The sequence below is a fragment of the Delphinus delphis genome, chromosome 6 (assembly GCF_949987515.2).
Source record: "Delphinus delphis chromosome 6, mDelDel1.2, whole genome shotgun sequence".
Classification (NCBI taxonomy): domain Eukaryota; kingdom Metazoa; phylum Chordata; class Mammalia; order Artiodactyla; family Delphinidae; genus Delphinus; species Delphinus delphis.
This window is the reverse complement of record NC_082688.1, coordinates 58,792,214-58,813,755: the sequence shown is the minus strand read 5'-3', so window position 1 is coordinate 58,813,755 and position 21,542 is coordinate 58,792,214. Positions and strand designations below refer to the sequence as shown.

At 36.9% G+C, this 21,542-nt stretch overlaps 1 protein-coding gene across 6 annotated transcripts in view; it reads left to right on the top strand.

Annotated features, from left to right (window-relative positions):
- PTPRD (protein tyrosine phosphatase receptor type D) overlaps window positions 1-21,542 on the top strand; it is a 2,140,681-nt gene that overhangs the window by 1,462,235 nt on the left and 656,904 nt on the right. For all 6 annotated transcript variants that reach the window (XM_060014745.1, XM_060014746.1, XM_060014743.1 and 3 more), the window contains one exon: window positions 14,115-14,153. The gene's annotated coding sequence lies outside the window, so the exon portion shown is untranslated. The remainder of the gene's footprint in view (window positions 1-14,114; window positions 14,154-21,542) is intronic.

Below are 21,542 nucleotides of genomic sequence, written 5' to 3'. Positions count from 1 at the left end.
CTATGTGTCCTTTCACAGCCAAAGATTTCTTTTCTCATTCATGCAAAATGTTTACCATACATCTGGCCATGTGCCAGACTGTGTGCTAGGCTCTATGACTGCTAATATTGGTGGGATGCAAAAAATCTAATCCCACACTCCGGGAGCTCGCTATCTAGGGAATGAGATCCCAGGGACTTCAGTGTCTCATCAGTCTTCTTATAGGTCCTTAGGCATCCCTCCTTGTAAGAGAGAAATCTGAATAATTCTCGCCCATACTTCAGACTATACCAGGCAATGAAAGCCTTTGCTTTGTTCAGAACGAGGCATGATGTGACTATTCCTGCATGTTGCAGTTATTCTCTGCTAATAATAATAGGTAACATTAATTGCATGGTGTTCATGTTCCATCCACAGCAATGTTGATTCTCACAGTAGCCCTTGAGGTGAGTATTATTTCAGTGCCCATTTTTTGATGAGTCTCAGCAGCTGGCTAGCTTGCCCCTGGACTTAGAGCCAGTAAATGGAAGACTCATATGACATAGGTTTATCTGACTCCAAAGTCCACCTATACTGCAGCCATTGCATATGAGGTTAGGTCAGGAAAAGAAGGCCAACCTCACCATTGGCTGAAATCTGTGTTTTGTAGAATTGTGCACGAGCTCAGTAAAAATGACTGCCTCGAAAAAGACAAAGCCTCCACGTTTACCGTGCACTTACCAGTTTTCAAGTCATATTTTGTACAAGGTTTTATTTGATCCTCACAACAATCTTGGGAAAGGAGTAGGGCAGGTATTTAAAACCCAAGTTAGGTAATTGAAACCTGAGATTCGGAAAGGTTAAATTACTTGCCCAACATCAAACAGCTGGTGAGTTAAGATATGGGACTCCTCTCCAGGTCTCCCAACTACTAGTTATCTGTGGCTTGAAATTAGAAAATCTCAAGCTGGAGAATTATACTATGTATGGATTTCTAATAGAGCCATGGAGGTTCCAGGATTCACCTGAAGCCCACTATCTGTGTCAAGAGCTGAGCTCAAATAAGTATGAGCTCTATCAATTCTGGCCTGCATCAGGCAATACTCACTTAAGCATGCCTTTATGTGACTTGTAAATAAAATTCTGTTTGCTTGATATTGCCTGTGGCTAAAGAGTAATGTTTAAACTTCTTCAAAGTTATTTTTACTGTGCTTCCTGAAGCATCTTGTACACCACTTACCCCAAATTGGACCCTGTTCTGCAGTTTTTATTCAGGTAAAACTAACGGAGTTTCCCCAGAGTGAGGGATTTGTAATCAATCCCATTGTTTAATTTCAATGCTTATTACCAGGTGGGAGAATTGTTACAGCAGAGGCAATTTAGAAAATCAGGTACGATTGACTCTAGTCAATTTGCATACTGCAGTCCCAAAAGCAAAAAGTCATGGTGTTTCATGCCTGAGAGAGTGCAGTCATTAATGAGACCACCTGGGCAACTAACTTATCCTGAGAGAGAACAGGAGAACTGTGTGTGTGTATGTGTGTGTGTGTGTGTGTGTGTGTGTCTGTGTGTGGTCATGTGCCCATGTGTTTCTAAACAAGGGTGCATTCAGAATTGTTGCTAATCAAAGAAGGAAAAGATAATCTTTCAAGGGGTTATCTCTAGTATTTTCCAAAAGATAGTCAGAATCAGAACCATCCCTTTACAGATTCTTATGTGACTGTCCTTGAATGTAACATTTGGATTTACTGTGGTTGTATGTTCTTCCAAAAAAGTTGGCAAAATGCCTCTCCCTGAGAGGTATGAGAATGATTGGAAAGCTCCCTGAGCTGAACAGCAGGAATCTGAGTTCTAATCTGAACCTGGCCATTACATTTCTTTATGTTTTGGGCAAGTTAACTCTTAAGCCTCTGTTTCCTCATCTGTATGAAGAGTTTGGATGAGATGTTTTCCAAGGCCTTTTCCAGCAGTAGCATTTGGTGTGTCTAACCGTGTCTCATCCTTGGAAATGGAAAGTCTTTACCTGAAAACACTAACCTGATTATTGCCAAGTTGTGTGTCACGTCTGTGGAGTACTCCCAACGAGCGAAATGAGAAATGAAGATCAAAAAAGAATGGAGGACAAGAGTCCAGCTGCCTATCCTAGCATACAAATGTGTCTCCATCAGGCATGGAAAAGTACGCGCACAAACACTACAGATGGCAGTTGATTAGCACCATCTTTGCAGCAAAGAATAATGCAGCCCTCATTCCAATCGTGTGCAGTGAATCGACTGGTCTGAGAAGTCCCTGACAGAGAGGTTTCACTCGTGCACTCCGTGAAGAAAGGAAAGGAAGGCAAGCTGGAGCAGGGGATACCAACATTTACGAACTGACTAGTTTCTGATGTTATCTCAAAACTCTCAGGTCACCACTGAGGAGTAATTAATACAAGCTCCATATGCAGGAACCTGAACTTGGAGATATTAAGCAACTTAGCAAGTTAAAAAATATATACTGTTAAAGAGTAGAACTGGGATACAAACCTTGTCCTAACACACAAGCTCTTTCCAGCGTAATACCTCGTAGGTGCAGAAAATGCCGCATCCTTTAAATCTTGTCTATTTTTCCCCTTGTACTCATTCCCCACCCCCTACTTATGCATACCTTTTCAGAGCATCACCCAGAGAACATCGCTGTCCTGGAGGACAGGGTGGGAGGGGCACTCACTAGGTCTCCACTTCCCTCCCTCATAATCATTTTTACTTCATGACTGCCCATCTCATCCACTTCAGCTTATTAAAAACAAGGCCTCTTTCTTTCTGTGGAATACTCTACTGTTGGGAATGAAATATCTTAAACAGTTCAAAGTCAGGCTGGTGCCAACGCTGGGAGCTGCGTCAGCATGGAGATAGCAATGGCCGCATCCTGAAAAGCAACCGCAGTTTTGAGAAGCAGCAACTATTTGCAATCCTCCTTTCAAAAACATCACTTTCAGAAAGTGGCACTGGGTGGAAATGGATGCAGTCATCACTTTCAGGGGTTTTGTTGGGCTGTGGCAGCTGGGAGCTCTCTTTTCTCATCTCCTACAACCCACAGACCCTCACACAAAACAGGAGGTAAAAATGCTGTTGTCCTTAAAATAAAATTTGGCTCTGCATCTACATATTGTAAGGAAATTTTTTATGGGAAAAAAAAAAAAACTTTTTGTAAAGGAAAAATGATCACACAAGTTCAAGTAAAAACTAACCAGACATGGGAAAATGGGTATTTTTTTTCTGAATAAGTATAAAGGGATAAATATTTTGGGGCAGGACCAACAATCCCTGTTCCCTTTAGTGAAATTTCCCATTCTCACCCTCCTTCTGGCCTTTGCTCAAATGCCAGCTTCTCCAGGAAGCCTTCTCCCATCCTTTCTGTACGACATTTTTTTTTTTCCTTTCACTTAACTCCTAATATGTTTTTATCTGAGTACTTCTTTTGTCAGGCATCTCCTTCCTATCTGTACTCTGGCTGCTTGTACACATTTTGTCTTCTTTTCTCAGTTTGTCAGCTCTTTCAGGAAGGAATGCACACTTTGACTGATTTATATATTAATTAAGCAAATGTGAGTTGACAGTCTGCTCGGTGCCAAGAACTATCTAGGCATTTAGAGTACAAATATTGATAAGGTGTATAATAACCTGTTCTTTTCCTCAAGGATCTTACATTCAAGTATGGAAGAGAGACATGTAAACATGCATATAAATTGCAGTTGAGGGTATGCAGGATGCATATAGAATTCATTTTATAACCTTTTAAATATTTTGGTGCCTTGTTGAATGAATGAATGAAAGAATGTGGGTTCCACCCTTAAATAACAGTAAAGGCCCTAAGGAGAAACAAAGCATAAAAACTGGTGGAGAAATGAAAAGCCAGTGATGACATATAGGTCCATGGGAGCACTGTGGCTGTCACAGGCCAGATCAAGCATTCCTGCTAGCCTTAGCCCTGAATCTTTCTTTATCAGTTCTGTTTTCTCTAAGAATGTAGTATTTTAAACATTAAGGGCAATCCTAAGGAGATAGCGAGGTGGAAGATGAATAACTTTGGAGTCCGAAGAATACTGTGTACGAAAAGACAAAATAGGCAGTCTGTGATAAGTGCTGATTGAGGATGCAGATATTAAATGCTACAGGAAACGGTAAATCTGACACTATTCAGCAGAAACTTTATGGGATAGGTGTGATTACCAGAGAAAGAGAGGAGGGCAAACATATGTGGAGAAAAGCCCAAGCATGGGCCAGGTGATCCAAAGGCAGAAAGACAGATCATGGAACATCTGCTGTCTCTTAGATCCCATGGTTGAGGATTGTATTCCTACTGGCTAATATTTTGATGCTAAATAGTAAAATACCATCTACAGTCTTTTATACATTTCTTAAAACATTTTCTCCTGTTGGCCGTCTCTTCCTTCTTGATATTTTTATAGTTCCTTAGGCTCCATGATCCCACATTGTCTTTGTTCTCTTCCTGTTTCCATAACTGATCAATTTATCTTCATAGAGCATCCTCTCCCAACCTCCAAATGTCAGTATTTTCTATGCTTCAGTTCTTGGCTCTGCGTTTGAACTGTCAGAAAAGTCACCACCTGAAATCACCCTGTACTCTTGAATTCAATATTGAATTCTACCAAGATGGCTGTCTAATCGCTATCATTAATTTGATCATTCCCTCCCTGAATTCCACTTCTGTTTTACAGAAGGCTTAAGTACATTTACTCATTGATGTACATCATTATATCAGACTTAGCCATCTCTACCTGTTCCTTACATTCATTCCGTGGAGAGATTAATCATCATCACGACTCCACCACTACAAAACAGTCCAAGTCTTAAAACCTCTCCCTGCAAAGCATGTCCCCCCATCGAATTCCTCACTCCCACCGATGGCATCATCATTTTCCCTGTCTCCTCAGTTTGCAATGGCAGACATATTCGATTCCTCTCTCTTTCTGTCTTCATATCTAGTCACTAGAGTTAGGTATTCCAAAAGTCTCCTTGTATAATGTCTCTGGCAGTGGGAACAATCTAAAAAAATATATTGCCAAGCAGAAGTAATCAGACACAGAAAAATATATAATGCCACGCCATCTCTCCTCCACTGCCACCTGCTTCATTCAGCCCTTGACACTTTATGTGTAGGCCTTTGAATAGGTGGTAATTATTCATATTTCTAGTCTCTAGCCTCTCCTAACCAGTCAGCACTTTTTTTAGCCTGATTACTTTTCTTTAAAATACTTATTTAATAAACCCAGCCTCTTTACAATTACTCAGTGACTTGATGCTGTCCAATAGAAGAATAATGCCAGCCACAAATGTGACTTTACACAAATGTAATTTAAATTTTCTAGTAGCTACATTAGAAATGCAAAAAGAAACAAGTGAAATTAATTTTAATACCACTGTTGTTATGTTTAACCCAATATATCCTCAATATTATCATTTCAATATATAATAATTAATATTAAAGAGATATTTCCCCTTTTTTTTTTCATACCGAGCCTTTGAAACCATGCATCTAAATTCCGACTAGCCACAGTTGAAGTGCTCAAAAGCCATGTGTAGCTAGTGGCTACCATACTGAGCAATGCAGCTTTACATTATTCCTTGTGCCTCCCATTTCCGTTGTTTGCTCATGCTCTTACCCTTGTATTCCTCCTTTTCCCAACATAATTAGATCTTGATCATATCTCAAGGCTCTCCCAGCTTAAGTTCTAACTCTCCTGGGGGGATTTCCCTAACCACCACAAGACTTTGACCTCATCTCATGACAGGTATTAGCTATACTATGTAGCTGGCATGTGCTACGTGCTACTTTTTTTTAATGTGCTACTTTTTATAATTAATGCATGAGAACTGCACCCTAGCCAGATTGTCAATATCTCGAGGGCTGATACTTCCCTCAGCCCCTGATGTCCCAGAGTGCTTTTCACAGAGAAGACACAGTAAATATTTGTTGATGGAGTGTTGATAGTACAGATTCCTAAAATATAAGTGTATAAATAGACTTTATTAATTAACAGTCTTTTATTATTTACCAATTAGCTGTGATAACACACTATACTATTACTAATTTATTATAAGGTTAACGTTACAGGTTTTAGTTAAGATTTATTTTCCAAAACGTAATACTTATTCTTGTTTTGGAAAAATAAATATTAGAATTAGAAGAATAATATACACTAAATGGAAAATCAAGTGAAGCTAGTATAATTTCAGCTCTATGATTTATTTATTTGTATATGGAGTGATGAGAATATTGATGTCAGAAAAATAGTAAGCATAATAATATTATGGAATACGTAATTTAGTGAGCTCCAACAAATATCGTCTGATTATCTTATCAGTTTGGAGGAATTCTCAGAAACACATTTAGAAGATTTAATAAAAGAATGTGTTGGAAAAAGTGATTTGATAAGGGATCTCCAACACCAATTTGTGATAGGGAGGTTTTGTACAATCACTCATGGGCATGTTTAAACTCTTTGGCAAATGCTTTATCAGGGATTGGTAGATGTAATGGTGGGTTATAGGTTTACATACACAAGGAGCACTTGAGATTTCACACGAAGAATGGCTGATTAAAGTAATGAGCCTGGTGTAGAGTGTAGAGAGGTTGAATGTGGCTAATATTTCCTTGAGATGGGGATTTGTTAATGTTACTATCATTTTATATAAGACAAAACTGTCAGTAAACAAAATGGTGGTTAGTTTGAAGGGCATGACTCGTTAACATATTATAAAATATATGGTAAGCTTGACAAAAACAGATCTTACATAAAATTGTTAAATAAGTGAAATCTGTACTTTGAGACACTCAATTTCCACTATCACTAAATGCTCTGGTCTCCCTTCAGGCCTATTCATTCCCTGTTTACAGCCCACGTCACCTCCATGATATGTGACAGGACTTTCAGATGAATTCTAATTTTATTGGGAGCTTTTGAAGCTTGGTGATTTCAAGATACAAATATATAGTACAATGATTGGCATTAAGGAAACTAATTTGGGTAAAAGCCCCACATCAGCTCTTAAACTTATACTATAATCTTCCTGCTAATAAGACAAATATCATATGATATCACTTATATGCAGAATCTAAAAAAATGATACAAATGAACTTATGTACAAAACAGAAATAGAGTCACAGATGTAGGAAAAAAACTTACGGTTACTAGGGGGAGGGGGAGGGAAGGATAAATTGGGAGATTGGGATTGATTTATACACACGACTATATATAAAATAGGTAACTAATAAGGACCTGCTGTATAGCAGAGGGAACTCTTCTCAATACTCTGTAATGACCTATAATGGGAAAAGAATCTAAAAAGTGATATACATATATGTATAACTGATTCACTTTGCTGTACACATGAAACCAACACAATATTGTAAATCAACTGTACTCTAATATTTTTTTAATTAAAATTAAAAAATCATTTAACCATTAAAAAAATGACTGATGCTGAAGTCCAAAACTTTTACTATTTACAAGAGTAACTTAAAAAGTAATTTAAAAAATGCTTCTTAAACTCAATCAGTATATATTTTTTAAACTCTTGGATGACTGCAAACAAAATTAGAGCATCTGTATAGTTTACATATGGATCTGTTTTCCACGTAACAGCTATTGTCAAATGGATAAAACCTAACTTGCGAATGCATGTTATGTGTGTGTGTTTATATTTGTTTGTTTATTTATTTATTCTTCTTATAATTAAGGTCATTGTTAATTTAAATGTGGATAAAGAGTGCCACGGTAGGGGGAAGCAAATTCTATACTGGTTGACAGTTACATTTGGTGAATCCAACTGGGAAAGTGGAGGGCGTGGGTAGAAAATTGGCTGGAAAAGAGGCATGATGTATGCCAGAGGCTGTGTAGGAAAGCTGAGGTACAACCTGAAATAGTGTTGGGAAGAACACCGAACATAGCAGGTGCCAAAGCAAAGGATACAGAGTGGACTTTACAGTAAAGGGAAAAAGCCGTAATTGGAAAAACTAAATAGACGTTCAAGCAGGTGAAACTTAAACAGGCAAAAGGAGTAGTTCAGGACACAATGCTTTGAAAGGGGAGATTCCTTCCTAGATTGTCAATTGTAGCTTTTGCTTTTCGTGTGTGTGTTGGCTGGTAGGGCTAAAATACGTGTGCAGGAAAGTATGGCTTAAAATAAAGGGGTTTGGGACATGGGGTAGGTAGAGAATGAAAAAGCTATAAAAATGTCTATTAATTATAGATCATTAAAATACTTTGAATTTCAGAAATCTAATTCCTAAATAAATCTGTTGAGTCCTTTAAGTGCTTCTTCAGCACTAAAATCAATCCAAACATTGGCAAATGCCTTAAGAAAAGAAATAGAAACAAACAAACAGAAATCAAGGGCAGTTATCAACTTTAGGCTTAAGAGGTGAAAAAAACATCACCACTCCAGGCAATAACAGAACGTAGAGAAAATAAAACTGAACAGAGTCTGAACAAGAAACCAGACTCAATGACTGGCTTGCTATATAACATTTAGGTGATAAAAGACAGTTTTCTATACTGTTGAGTTCGTAGTCGACTTGATCTTGACCGTCATCATTGTCATCATCATGGTAGCCCCCGGTTATCTGACTGTGGTCAGCTTCTTACCATGATTAAAAAGCCTTGTATAGGGCTTCCGTGGTGGCGCAGTGGTTGAGAGTCTGCCTGCCGATGCATGGGACACGGGTTCGTGCCCCGGTCCGGGATGATCCCACATGCCGCGGAGCGGCTGGGCCCGTGAGCCATGGCCACTGAGCCTGCGCGTCTGGAGCCTGTGCTTTAAAAACAAAAAAAAGTCTCACATAATCTGTGACCTGGCCTACACCTCCTCTCCCACTCCTCCTGTATCAGGCTCTTCCTAGCTCACTATGCTCCAGCCACACTGAGCACATTTGTGTTCTTCAAACACTGAAGTTTTTTCCTGTGTCAGAGTCTTTGCACATATATGCCCCTTCTAGAGGCCTTCACCCTTCTTTTTAGCATGGCTCTCCTTTCTGTTATTCAGGTCTCAGCTCAAATTATTACCTTTCAACAAGATTTTCCTGACTACCCTATTCAGCATTACCCAACACTGCCCATACCATCTTGCCTGAAAGTATCCATTCTTCTGTTTGTCTGTCTGTCCATCTATCTACCTTTGTTGTTTATTACCTGTGTTACCCATTAGCATATTATCTCTATCAGAGCAGAAACCTTGACTGTTTTACTTCAAACTGTAGTTCCTACTGTCTGTATAGAAACAAAGTTATTTAGAGTGGCATGAGATAGTGAACAGATTATAATGCACGATGGTAATGTAAGATACTTTATTTCAGTCCTCCTTATTGGTATGGCACACTTATTGGCTAACCACTAGCGAACATCAACTAGTTTACAATCTCTGAAGCTACATGAGTTCCTAATTTTCTAGTTTTTACCCCTGAATAAGTATACCTAAGCCAAAGTCTAGAGGAGTATGCATAGGAATACATACCCCTTTGTGATTACATTTGTGATTAGCTGCTGACCTCAAAGACGTCACTTTCTATGTAATGACATCAACACTGAGACAAAGCATTCAGGCCCTTCCTGAGCACAGAAAAACCTTACACAAAGATGGTACTGCAAGTTGGTTCTTCTCTTAACCTTAGCTACACCAGTAAGTCCTCCCTCTTAGGGTAATATGTCAAGAAAACTTCAGTTAGACCAGTTTATTCTTTTTGGGCAATAAGGAAAAAAACATGTTCACATAGTTTCAAAAAAAAGAGAAAGTAAAATATAGACATAATAGTGAATAAAAATATGTTGATATAAAGAATCCCAATTTTTTTTTCAAGGGACAGTACAGCAATAGACTAAGTTTAACATTGATTCAAATTTGAATGAAAATAGAGTAATAAAAAATGAAGCATGAAATTGAAATTATTTAAATTCACTCATCTACTTACAATCACTTTTGCATCTCAGTAAACTAAGAAAGCTGTTTAATTTTCTCTTGGGTTTTAGGACGAATCTTTGCATGTGTTAATCTTGGAAATTTTGAGGTTATCATCAGTCTTCTTAATCAAAATTTTTATGATTATAGTGAATATCCTCAATATATAAGAAGTTATTACAAGTGATTATACCAAAGAGATAGATAACTATGCAAATTGCACAAGCATTTCAGAAACTAACAAATACAAATTTAAAAAAACACAAAAAACTTCTCAACCCAACTGATAACCAAAAAAACATACAATAAAATGATGAGATGTAATTTGATTTATCAAATTGACAAAAATGTAAACAGTTTAAAATGGCAGTATCTACTATTAGCTATAGTGTGAGGAAGGAGGCGCTTTCATGGCTTGCTGGGAGGAGTGTTGAATGTTATGGAGTGCAATTTGGCAGTAGGTATTATAACTTTTGTAACTTGGTATGCAGGCTTGACTGAGTCCAGCAATTCATCCTAAGGAAATAATCATGATTCATGCAAATATATAGCCTTAAGGATGTTTATCACAGGGCTGCTTATATAAGAAAAAAGAACTGACAACAGCCTTTTTGATGGGTCTAACAAATTATATTTCATCCATAAAATTCAAATTCAAAATAGTTATGTATGCAGTACCTAAAAATGTGGTAGAAAAACAACTATATCATTTAAAAATATTCATAGAATAGTAAGAAAAAAATAGAAACAACATGCCATTGCTGAACTTACAAAATATATATTAGTGCATAGAAAAGAGAGCACATGGCTATATACCAAAAAGTCAATAGCAGTTAAGTATTGGTAATAGGATTATGAATGATTTTGTTTTACTTTTTTGCTTCAGTATATTTTTGTAATTTCAACAGTGAATATTATATTATTTTTTAAAAAGGAAAATATTATTTTTATAAAATGAAAAATAAAACTACACAATTGTAGTTAATGATTTACTCTGAATCAGAGATGAAATAATGAAAAAAAAGCAATATCACAAGGAGTAAAGAAGAAATATAAATTAGAAAATTATGAAAGCAACTAAGTATAAAAAAAGGAATAGGAGGGCTTCCCTGGTGGCTCAGTGGTTGAGAGTCCACCTGCCGATGCAGGGGACACGAGTTCGTGCCCCGGTCCAGGAAGATCCCACATGCCGCAGAGCAGCTGGGCCCGTGAGCCATGGCCGCTGAGCCTGCGCATCCGGAGCCTGTGCTCTGCAACGGGAGAGGCCACAACAGTGAGAGGCCCACATACCGCAAAAAAAAAAAAAAAAAAAATAGGAGAGATTCAGAATAGTGTTTCAGTCCAAGAAATGCACTGTGAACAGGTACTAGACCTTTTATTTTTATTGTGAATGCCAAAAACTACTAACAGTCAACAAAGTGTACAAAGTTTAAAAAATGTGTGTTTCTGTCATTTATTTTCTTTCATCAACATCTGAAGATTGATGTTATTTCCTTCTAGGCTTTATTAATGACTTGGAAAATTGTAAATGAAATTAAATACAGTACATAAATTCACTGAATATTTCTTTTGAGTAATTTCAGTTGCCACCATTAGATATGATGTCTCATTATTACTGCTGTAGTGTAGTCTATGGTACTTTGCACTGTAAAAATAATTTTTGTGTACCTTATCCCATTTATTCTCATCAAAACCCTTGGAAGTTGTATCATTTCCACTTTACAGAGGAAGAACCACAAATCTAGCAAGGTTACGTGACTTCCCAACATCCCAGCAATGCTCAAAGCAAGTGGAAACGAACAAAACCAAGCCTACCATAGATCATGATTCTCAAATGAGTAATAGTTTGGAGAACATTCATACGAGACATGAAATCCCTATGTTTTATTTTCCTTCTATAATAATAAACTTAATTCCAAAATTGTTTGTTCTGCTTCTATGAGCAATCATCATGAGTTTGTAAGAGCTGCTGATTGCAGAGCATCACAGAACAGTTTCCAGCTACTTTTATCAAATCATATCATAGTTTTTTTCCACATTTCCTACACATCTTGCAAAAATAATGTTCTGCAAATTATTTTGACATCTTGTTGAGAATTTTAGCAAAGCTTTATTCTTCACCTCTAATTTGATTTTAAAAGTATGTATGTAGTAAAAGATATATCAATATGATTTAAGACATGAATTTTAGATGAGGTAATTATAAGCACCTATTAAATAAGTAATTAGACATCCAAGAGTCTTTGAGGATAATTTCAGTATCGAACTGGAGACAAATTTGGTTAATTTCCTAAAATATTATATTTTTTGTTTCCTATCTATTTTTGAACTTTTCTACATAAGAATTAGAAAGTAGCCTCTCAGAAACGTAAGAAATAATTTAAATTAGCTTCTAGCTCACGGAACTCCTTTTCACCCTCATTGTGTTTATTTGGAGGAGGGAGGTGAGATGCAAACATCCAGGTAGATAAACCATGTAGCATACTGACTCTGAGTTTCTTTCTCTATTCACATTCAGTGACATTGTCTCCATGTCATGGCATCTACCCATACTTATCTATATGCTGGAAATTCTCAAAATTATTTGTGTAGCTCAGACTTTTCCTCTGAGTTCTAGAAACCTTTCCCTGACTTAAGATTTCCGTTTGGTTGTCTCATGGGGTTTCACAAATAATATGTCCAAAATGGAACTCTTATATTTTCCTCAAATATTAATATATTTTCAATCTTCACTATCTCAGGAAATGGCAGCACCATATATCCAGTTGCTTGAGCCAGAAAATGCCCATCATCCTTGGTTCCTTATGTTGCCCTACCTTCACATCCAGTGCCTCAGGAAGTCTTTTCCTTGTACCTACTCGTTCTATCATGTAGGTCCAGCATCAGTCCAGCAGCCTTTAACTCCACTACCAATATGGTAGTCCAAGCCTCCTTACAGAATTTTATCTCCCCATCCAACCACCCTCTATCCAACCTGGTAATCGCACAGCAGCCGAATAATCTTTTAAACAAAAATTGCAATAATAGCGACCTCCATTATTTTTTCAATTGGCTAATCAGGCAGTTAATGCCCTAGATTAAATATCTATTTCACACGCTTCCACTTGTTTATCTTAGAGTTTTATGAAGTTATAGCTATAATACACAATACATGTTAAAGCATACAGTTTGATGAGTTTTGTCATCTCTAAAGCCATCATCACAAGATAACAAACATATCTGTCAACTTCAAAAGTTTAATTTATAGCCTTTTTAATGCCTCCGTCCCCTTTTCCCCACCCATGTCTACAAATAACCACTGATCAGCTTTATGCCACTCAAGATCATCTGGCATTTTCTAGAAATTTATAGAGATGGATTAATACGTCCACTTGCCTAAGTTACTCACAGAATCCAAATTGATTTCTCTGGTTCCATTCTTACAAAAAAACAAATAAACAAACAAAAAAACTAGGGTGAGGAAGTTTAATGAAAATCATTGGGAAAATGCCAGTATGGGTTGTCCAATTTTCAAAACGGTTTATGAAACTTCTGAAACACTATAACACTTTCATGTGCTTTTATCTTTTTCAACCCTAATAAAAATTATATTAATAATGAACTTTCATTTTTAACTAAATTTTTAATAAGGCTTTTCTTGGCCCAATTTTAAAATCTAGATTTGTCTCTCTCTTTTTTAACATTATCATCATGATTTGGGAGATTCTATCTTTCTAGAGACCCTGTGATGTTAGTCACGGAAACTGAGCATGCGTTGTGTGTGTTTACCAAAGAACTAAATCTTAACTATGCAAGGAATTCCTTACAATGCAAAGAATATTCCATTTTGTAAGAATTGTTTGTAGACTTTTCCAACACAATTTTTAATTTAATAATATTTGATGATTGTATTGTTATTTAGTTCAGATTATATACAATTTTGATTATATTGTATGTTTAATTAATATTCTAAACTGTAATTTCTCTTCCTAGAATAATCATAGCTTTTTTGCTTATTGTTGCTTTGAAAGGTGAATTTTAAATTGCTCTTTAAAACGAGAATGAAGGGAAATGCCAAAATACAACTAATTTCACTTCTTTTTGGAATTTGACATTTTCCACTATCTAGGTAATATAAAAACACACCACCTAAATGAGGAGTATTTTAATAGCATCGTTTTCACAACATTTTAATTGTTGTCACATTTCTTCTTTGTTTAGGGAGACGGCTGGTGAACACCCGCGGGATCTAAAGAACAAGTAAGATTTAAAACATGCTAGTTTTTTTTTCAGTGTGGTTTTCAAATTTTCTTTGTTTTATTACTTAATAGTATTTCTTAACTACTATAAGCTGTAGCTTCTTAGAAAAGTGTTAGCGATTTTATTACAGCGCATGAGGAATAAAAGTGAACTTTCAACACTTTTAGATTATTTGGAGGCTTTAAAAAGCTGCATGAATTTTCTGTGTATGGTAGGCAAACAGAAAGACATTACAGATGGAGTGAAATTCCAAGCACAAAGTAATGGGCATGTTTTTATTTTGAGTGAGTTCAAATCCTTAGAGTGAATTTTTATAAGGTAATTTTTTACAACATATATATGCTATTACTGTCTTATTCCTACCTCTTGCCTAAGAGTAGAATAGGTCACAGAGTGGTTCATTTGATTCGCCAAACCTACCTCATGGAGAACCATGAGAGATTTGGACAATGTAAGGTACATCCCTCCAATTGGAATGAGATGTGTTGGGATGGTGAGGGGAGGGCCATCAGTTAATGGAGTAGAAAAGTGAACAGGTGAAATAATGGTCAAAAGGAAAGCAAATGAGTAAGGGGAAAATTGAAAATAATGTCAATAATAGGGAAGAAAGCAGATCACCATAAGGATAAAGAGAGTAAACAGATTACATACACTTTATTGTCAACATTTGGAAGAAAGGAAATAGAGGTAGAACAAATTTATAGAGTAGAGATTGGAAACTAAAAAGAGGTAGAGACAGGGTATGTAATAGGTTGTACTTGAGAAAAGGGGAGAGATAAAAGTAAATGATAAAAGATGGAGAAAGTTACATTTTTAATTTTTGCTACTTATTTGACAATTTAGTTGAAACTAGAACTTGAGTGGTTTAAAAAATAGAAACATTGAATATTTTTATCTATTTCATTGAGGAAGAAAAACGTCTAGTCATCATATAATTATTTGATGTTTCTGTGAATCTTGCTCTATGCTCAATTTAAGCCATGCTCAAATGAAGAAAATGTTTCTTGATTTGTTTCAAGTTTTCTTATGAGTGTTCTAAACCTGCTCTACTCTTGAAATCACTTGACTTCTAAAAAAGGGAAAATCATGCATTTAGAGAGGTGAAATAAGTCATTAAAATGTGTTTCTAATCTACAGAAAGCGTATGTTAAACAATTCAAATTTATAGTCAGAACAGCTCAAATTACTCCTGCATTCGGGGACACAAAGCCCTAGATTTACCCTGTAGTTATCCTGTAATTGCTATTTACAGGCAAAGGAAAAGTGAACACGGGTGCTGATCTCAATATTAATGTAGAGATTTACCAAGGAACCTTGTAGAATTGACAGTTTTCTGTCCCAAAGTGTAAATCATAAAGATTCATCCAGGTAACCTCCTTTTTATTGGCATAAAGATACAAATAGGTAAAAATTAATTCTTAGCAGCATTTTCACCATATTTTAATTAGGAAGTGTGGCTTTGGGTTTATGGTTGTTGCTGGGTTTTTTTTTTTTTTTGCAACTATTATGTGTTAATCATTTATCATCACAATAAAAGGTCTCTTTCTTCCTAACATTTGAAGTATCTTGGGGAAAATATTTTGGTTATTTATGGTCTATTATGTATAAAGCTATCACTAACAGTCCACCATTCATTATTTTCCTAACTATAGAGTAGACTTTGATGATGGTAGAGTGGAAAGTGCCTGTTGACTCTGACTCCAAAATACTGGGTAAAATTTCAGCATCATCATTAAGATCCACTTACTCACCCGGGGCCTCAATGTTTTAATGTTCAAAACAAGGATAATACCGCCTACTCAAGATTGCTGTGGCATTTGAACAGCTTATCAATCTGAAATTATTTGGGACTTGGTCAAGACTAATAGATGACGTACCTGGTGACATTTGGGTTCTAGCTCTCCAGAATCCTATCCAGAATCCCATGAGTCACATAAATGATTTTGCAACGATTGTTGCCAGTGTTTGCACTTGTGATTCAAGTTTATCATATAAAATGTTATTGGGGGGTGGGGGAGGATAAATCAACCTATCATTCAAAAAGCTTTAGTCACCATCATCATGGCTCTATATCTGGAGTGCAGGAGAGGTCCTTCAGCATCATCAAAATCGTCACCTGCTTTCTGGTACTTTATGTTCCTCAATGGAAAAAAAATCTAGGATGCTCTCTCCTATTTTGGTAGTGCTAGGCTAGGTGGTTTTACAAACATCTCCTCAGATAATCCTCACATCTGTCATGTAAAGAATATCTGATTGTCCTCTTTTCCGGATAATTCTCAGAACAGCCAAATAACATGACTAAGGTCACCTAGCTAGAAAAGGGAAGGAACTGAAATTGTGGCTCAGAACTCTGCCCACAGCTCATGTACACTACAAAACACCCTCCTACCTTCCTTAGTGAAATATAATATTTTCAATACAAATATTTGTAGAAGTATTGTCACAGTGATTTTATCCACATTGGTGGAGAGAAAGCATTTTACGGTAAAGAGGAGGTGAAGCAAAAGTGATTACTAGTTCCAAAAGAGGATGAGGAATGCTGAAAGGGTAAGTAGTAAGACAGTCTCACTAACTTAGTATTGTGCCTTGGGTAAGCTCTATGGGGAGGCATCAGTAAGCATTAAAAAAATGCATCCTTCTTGGCCAGTTGACAGCAGAGTCAACCTCAAGTCCTCCTGCGTGTACCTTTAAGTGCCAATACATCTACATTCCTCTGACAGTTTAGCAGAAAGAAACTTTATTTTCTTTCTACTTACTGACATTCCTTTTCTTAACAAAACCCCAAAGCTTCTCTTTTCTGGCCCTGCTTTTCTGCTGATGGTGTGAAGTCTGTGGTTCATCTGAGTTGGTGTAGGTGTACTTATTGAAGTCAGAGAAGAGAATAACTATTATATCTAAATGCACATTGAACAATCCCTTTGAGGTACTAGCCTCTTGAACTTCATTAAGGAAAAAAAAATAGCTGTTAGAAAAAGTAAAATGGAAGTCCCTGCATGATTAATTAATTTTAAAAATAATTGTTTTTAATTAACTTCATTAAAATAAACCTGTTTTATTCTTTTGTTAGGTCAATTATCCTAGACTTAAACAAAATCAACAAATAATTCTCTTTCTGGTCCTTCACACACACACACACACACACACACACACACACACACACACACACTCTCATGCACAGATATACATACAAATACTTAGACACATGTACACACATACTGTGACAATATTTTTCCCTGTCTCAGTGAAATATTCTGTGTTATCTATTCTGTAGAATATATTGTATAATGTTGAAAAAGTGATTTTGGAGAAAAGTTGAAATGATTGAGGCTTAAATGTGTTATGACATTTTGAAACTTTAAATAATCCACGCCTATCTAAACCCTGTGTTTTAAGTAGTCATCATCCTGTTTCGCAAATGAAGGCTGTGTTTAGAAATACGTTTTCATTGTGCTGATATCACAGTACAGATTTCTCTTTCCTCAGATTGTCTCCAGTGTAAATACGCTGCTTGATAAAGATGACAGTGAATTTAAATTGATTGCTAGGCAACTGTATTGTTATTACCATAGATAAACACTCTTATTTCCTCTTTGGTGTTTTCCCGGTAAGGAGTTTCTGGACAAGCATAATGCTTTCTTTTGGGTTGATTATGATCTTATTCATTCTAAGTAATCACATAGGTATCCTTTATTCTTTAGGATTTAATACATAGAAAAGTTCAGAGGGAAAAGGTGAGCTATTAGATAGTGTTTTTCAAGGCATGATGAGAAACAGGGATGTTGTTATTGAGGAACATTTGGAGTCCTGTACATGAGCAATAATCTAAATTGTTCAACATAAGCATATTTCCATCTAGATTCTGAGAACTAAGCATAATCTTGGGATCGTGGGGAAATTTTATTTACAATATCCACTTTGTTCACGAAACTCAAGTAAATGCTTCCAGAATGAAATGAGGTAATAGCAATGGACCAAACAGTTGTTTATTTTACAGGGCTACCTCTTTATTTCCAAGGAGAGTTATTGTTCCGCTGTGAGTCTTACACAGAGCTTACAATTTACTTGATACAGAAAAATGTCCATTATCTACCACGACTACTGTATGAGGATCAGAAGGCATCAAGAGGGCAAAAGTGCAGCAGCCAATAGCAGTTCAAGAGTGAGGGGACACTCCGAGCGCAGTCTCATCGTCAGGCTGGTTAAACTATAAGATGCACCTAGCAAGGATTCATGTTACCCAGGAACCCCGGCTTGCACATGGACCACTAGAGTGACTGTAATGCCCTTTTGTGAAAGGAAGGAAGGGTTGAGTTAGTGAGACCAGAGTAATGGAACTAATGCTGACAATGGCGTTTTCGCTACCACTATGAAAAAGCACCGTAGACGCTTTCCAGTGCCTGGTACACCATGGTCTTCCCTGAATTTTGATGTCGGTTCAGCTGTCTGGCTCAGGGCAGAGCTGGTCCTGTGTGGAGTGCCCACATATTTGCAGCCATACAGTAGTGCTAATACTTGAATCTCCTATATTCTCTTAGAGCCACATGTTTACATCTGGGAAAAAAATCGGTATCCAAAAGGGCTATTTCAGGATAGTGAATGAACTGGCCTCCAGTGCTACTGATAATGCAGCAGGGAAAGGAAGAGGAGGAGGCTGGTTTCTTATGCCCTTTAGGGCAGGAAAAAAGATAAAAGCACCACTATTCATTAAACATGAACTGTTACCAAATATAGAAGTGAGTGAGCATCCTTTCATATTTGAAGACTGTTACTAGTTCTGTCTTGTGAGTGATTGCTTTTTTGCTATCATCAGTGATCAGGGATAGAACACAACAATGATGGTGCAGCACTATGGGGAACTCCCGCAGCCCATTTATTGTCCCCATCACCTTGAGAGTGGTTTCCAACATTAATTCTAGTGTCAACGACTCCATATTAATTGTTGTTGCAGAAGCTCTTTAAAATATGTCAGAGTTCAGCTACTCTTGTGTTACTTTGATGTGAGTCCCTAAAGCCTCAACTTGAAAGCAAACAAACATAAGACCTGGCAAGAGTTTTCAAATATCACTGCATTATTTTTTTTTAAATTAGCATCTGTACTATCTGCATCCCTCTTTTTAACTCTCTTTCTTTCTGCCCCTGTTAGTATGATTAGTTGTGTTTATCTATTTCATTAAAGAAATTCAGACACTCAAAAATCTTTATTGAAAACTTAATCTAAGACAGTGGCCAACTCTCTGATATAGATTTGATATAGATGTTTGACAGTGTAAGCTAGTGGATCGTGAATGCAAAGGCAAATGACAGTGCTCCCTTCAACAGTACATATCCTAAAATTTGAACCATACAGAGAACGTTATCATGGCCCTGAGCAAAGGCAAGTCACGGGGTTTATTTTAGCATTGCTGAGTGTTAGGAAATTTTGTGAAGTTTTACTCTTCTACCTGATGATATAGGATGTAATGGCAAGGCTACATGCCCTCACAGATAACGGTGATTGCAGAATGGCAAAAATACATACATATGGCCTTAGACTTTAACTGATAGAGCTTGATAAAAATTTCAATACTATTTCATAGATCTACCTTGTTCTCATATCCACTTAAAGTAAAACAGTCATTTGACATTGTGAATAGTTTCCCTGTATCTGTGTGTGAAAGGAAATCATCTTACCTACCATAACTTCTTTGAGTATATGAATTTATCTCTTTTGTAGTCTTCTCAAATACTCTTAATAATGCTTGACTCATGGTACTCAGTATGTATTGAACAGATGTATTAGTTTTCTATACTATGTAACAAATTACCACACACTCAGTGGCTTAAAACAACATGTATTTATTATCTCGCAGTCTCTATGGGTTTGTTTAGGCATGCTTTGCTGGCTCCTCTATAAAGATGCCATCAATATATCAGCCTGGGGCTTAGTTCTCTTCTGGAGGCCCAACTGGTGATGGATCCACTTCCAAGTTCACTCAGGTTGTTGGCAGAATTTCTTTCTGACCGTTAAAAATGAGGTTCTAGCTTCTTGTTGCTTGTGAGCTGGAGGCTTCTCTCAGCTCCTAAAGTCTGCCTGAAGTTCACTGTGTCATGGCCCTCTCCAAAAGCCCTCTCACAACATTACACCTTACTTCTTTAAAGCCAGCAAGGGAGAAGGAGAGCCTCTAGACCAGTCCAATAGCAAGATGGAGTTTTATATAATATAGCATAATCAGGGGAGTGAAATCCTATTGCCCTTGCCAAATTCTCTTGGTTAGAAGGAAGTCACAGGTTCTGTCCACACTCAAGGGGACAGGATTATACAAGAGTATAGACACCAGGAGGAATGGACCCTGGGGACCACCTTCAAGTCTGTCTGCCCAGTAGGTATCAACATTAAAACCAGTATAAGGAACAGCCCTGATTCCCAACTTTGAGCCAGAATTTAAAATCACATTAGAGAAAAAAACATGTTAGTTTGGTCTTACTAAAGGAAATATGAAAGAGCTGTTAAAATAGCTGCAGAGTTGTCACTACACTAGATTTACAAAAGCACCATATCCACAGCATTTCCACTTATGAGAGGCTGAATCTTCAGGGAATAGGAGCATATTCTTCGCTTACTCTGACAGTGAATAGCATGTGAAGCTCTTTCCTTGCTGAGTACATTCTGAGTTTCAGGACTTTGAATAACACAGTTTGTTCTTAACGTACACCTCACTCTCTACTATTGTTTGGACTGTAACAACCGCAGAGGTGATTATATGCTATGTAATTACAGACTGCAGTCACTAAGCATTTTACCATCTATTTACCCATAGGTCTCTTTTCTCACATAAGCACTTAATTCTATAATATTTAAATCAAAAGCTCCAGGCTTACTAGTCTTCCAGAATGTGAGAATAATTGTTGAATTATAAGTTATTCCCCCGAGGAACAGTGTGTTGGGACATGTGGGGCCATGTAACCTTGGAGCAGCCCCATCTGGTGATCCCTGAAAAGCTCCCCACCCTTATATCTTCCTGGAGTTCAAAAACAGACACTTTCTCAGGGCCCCGGCAGACCATAATTGCCACTTTCTACTTAAGAGAAGCAATCTCTAGGGTAACCAGAATTCCATAGCAATTTATAACTCGGGCAATCTAACTTATGAGCATACTACATATGAACCCTAACACAAAGGAGAAGTTTTCCATGCCAAAATGATCACCGTAAACCATTGAAATTTAAAAATAATTGTGTTATCCATATTAAGTCTTGGGAACACCCTTTGTGTCTGTTGTGTTATACACACATGACATTTTCAGTCCACCACTAATCCTTCTCACATGTAACAATGATCCTGTGACAGTCCAGTCCATGTGTATCAGTCAGGACCCTTTCAGAAAACTGGTGACACTTAAAAAAGATTGA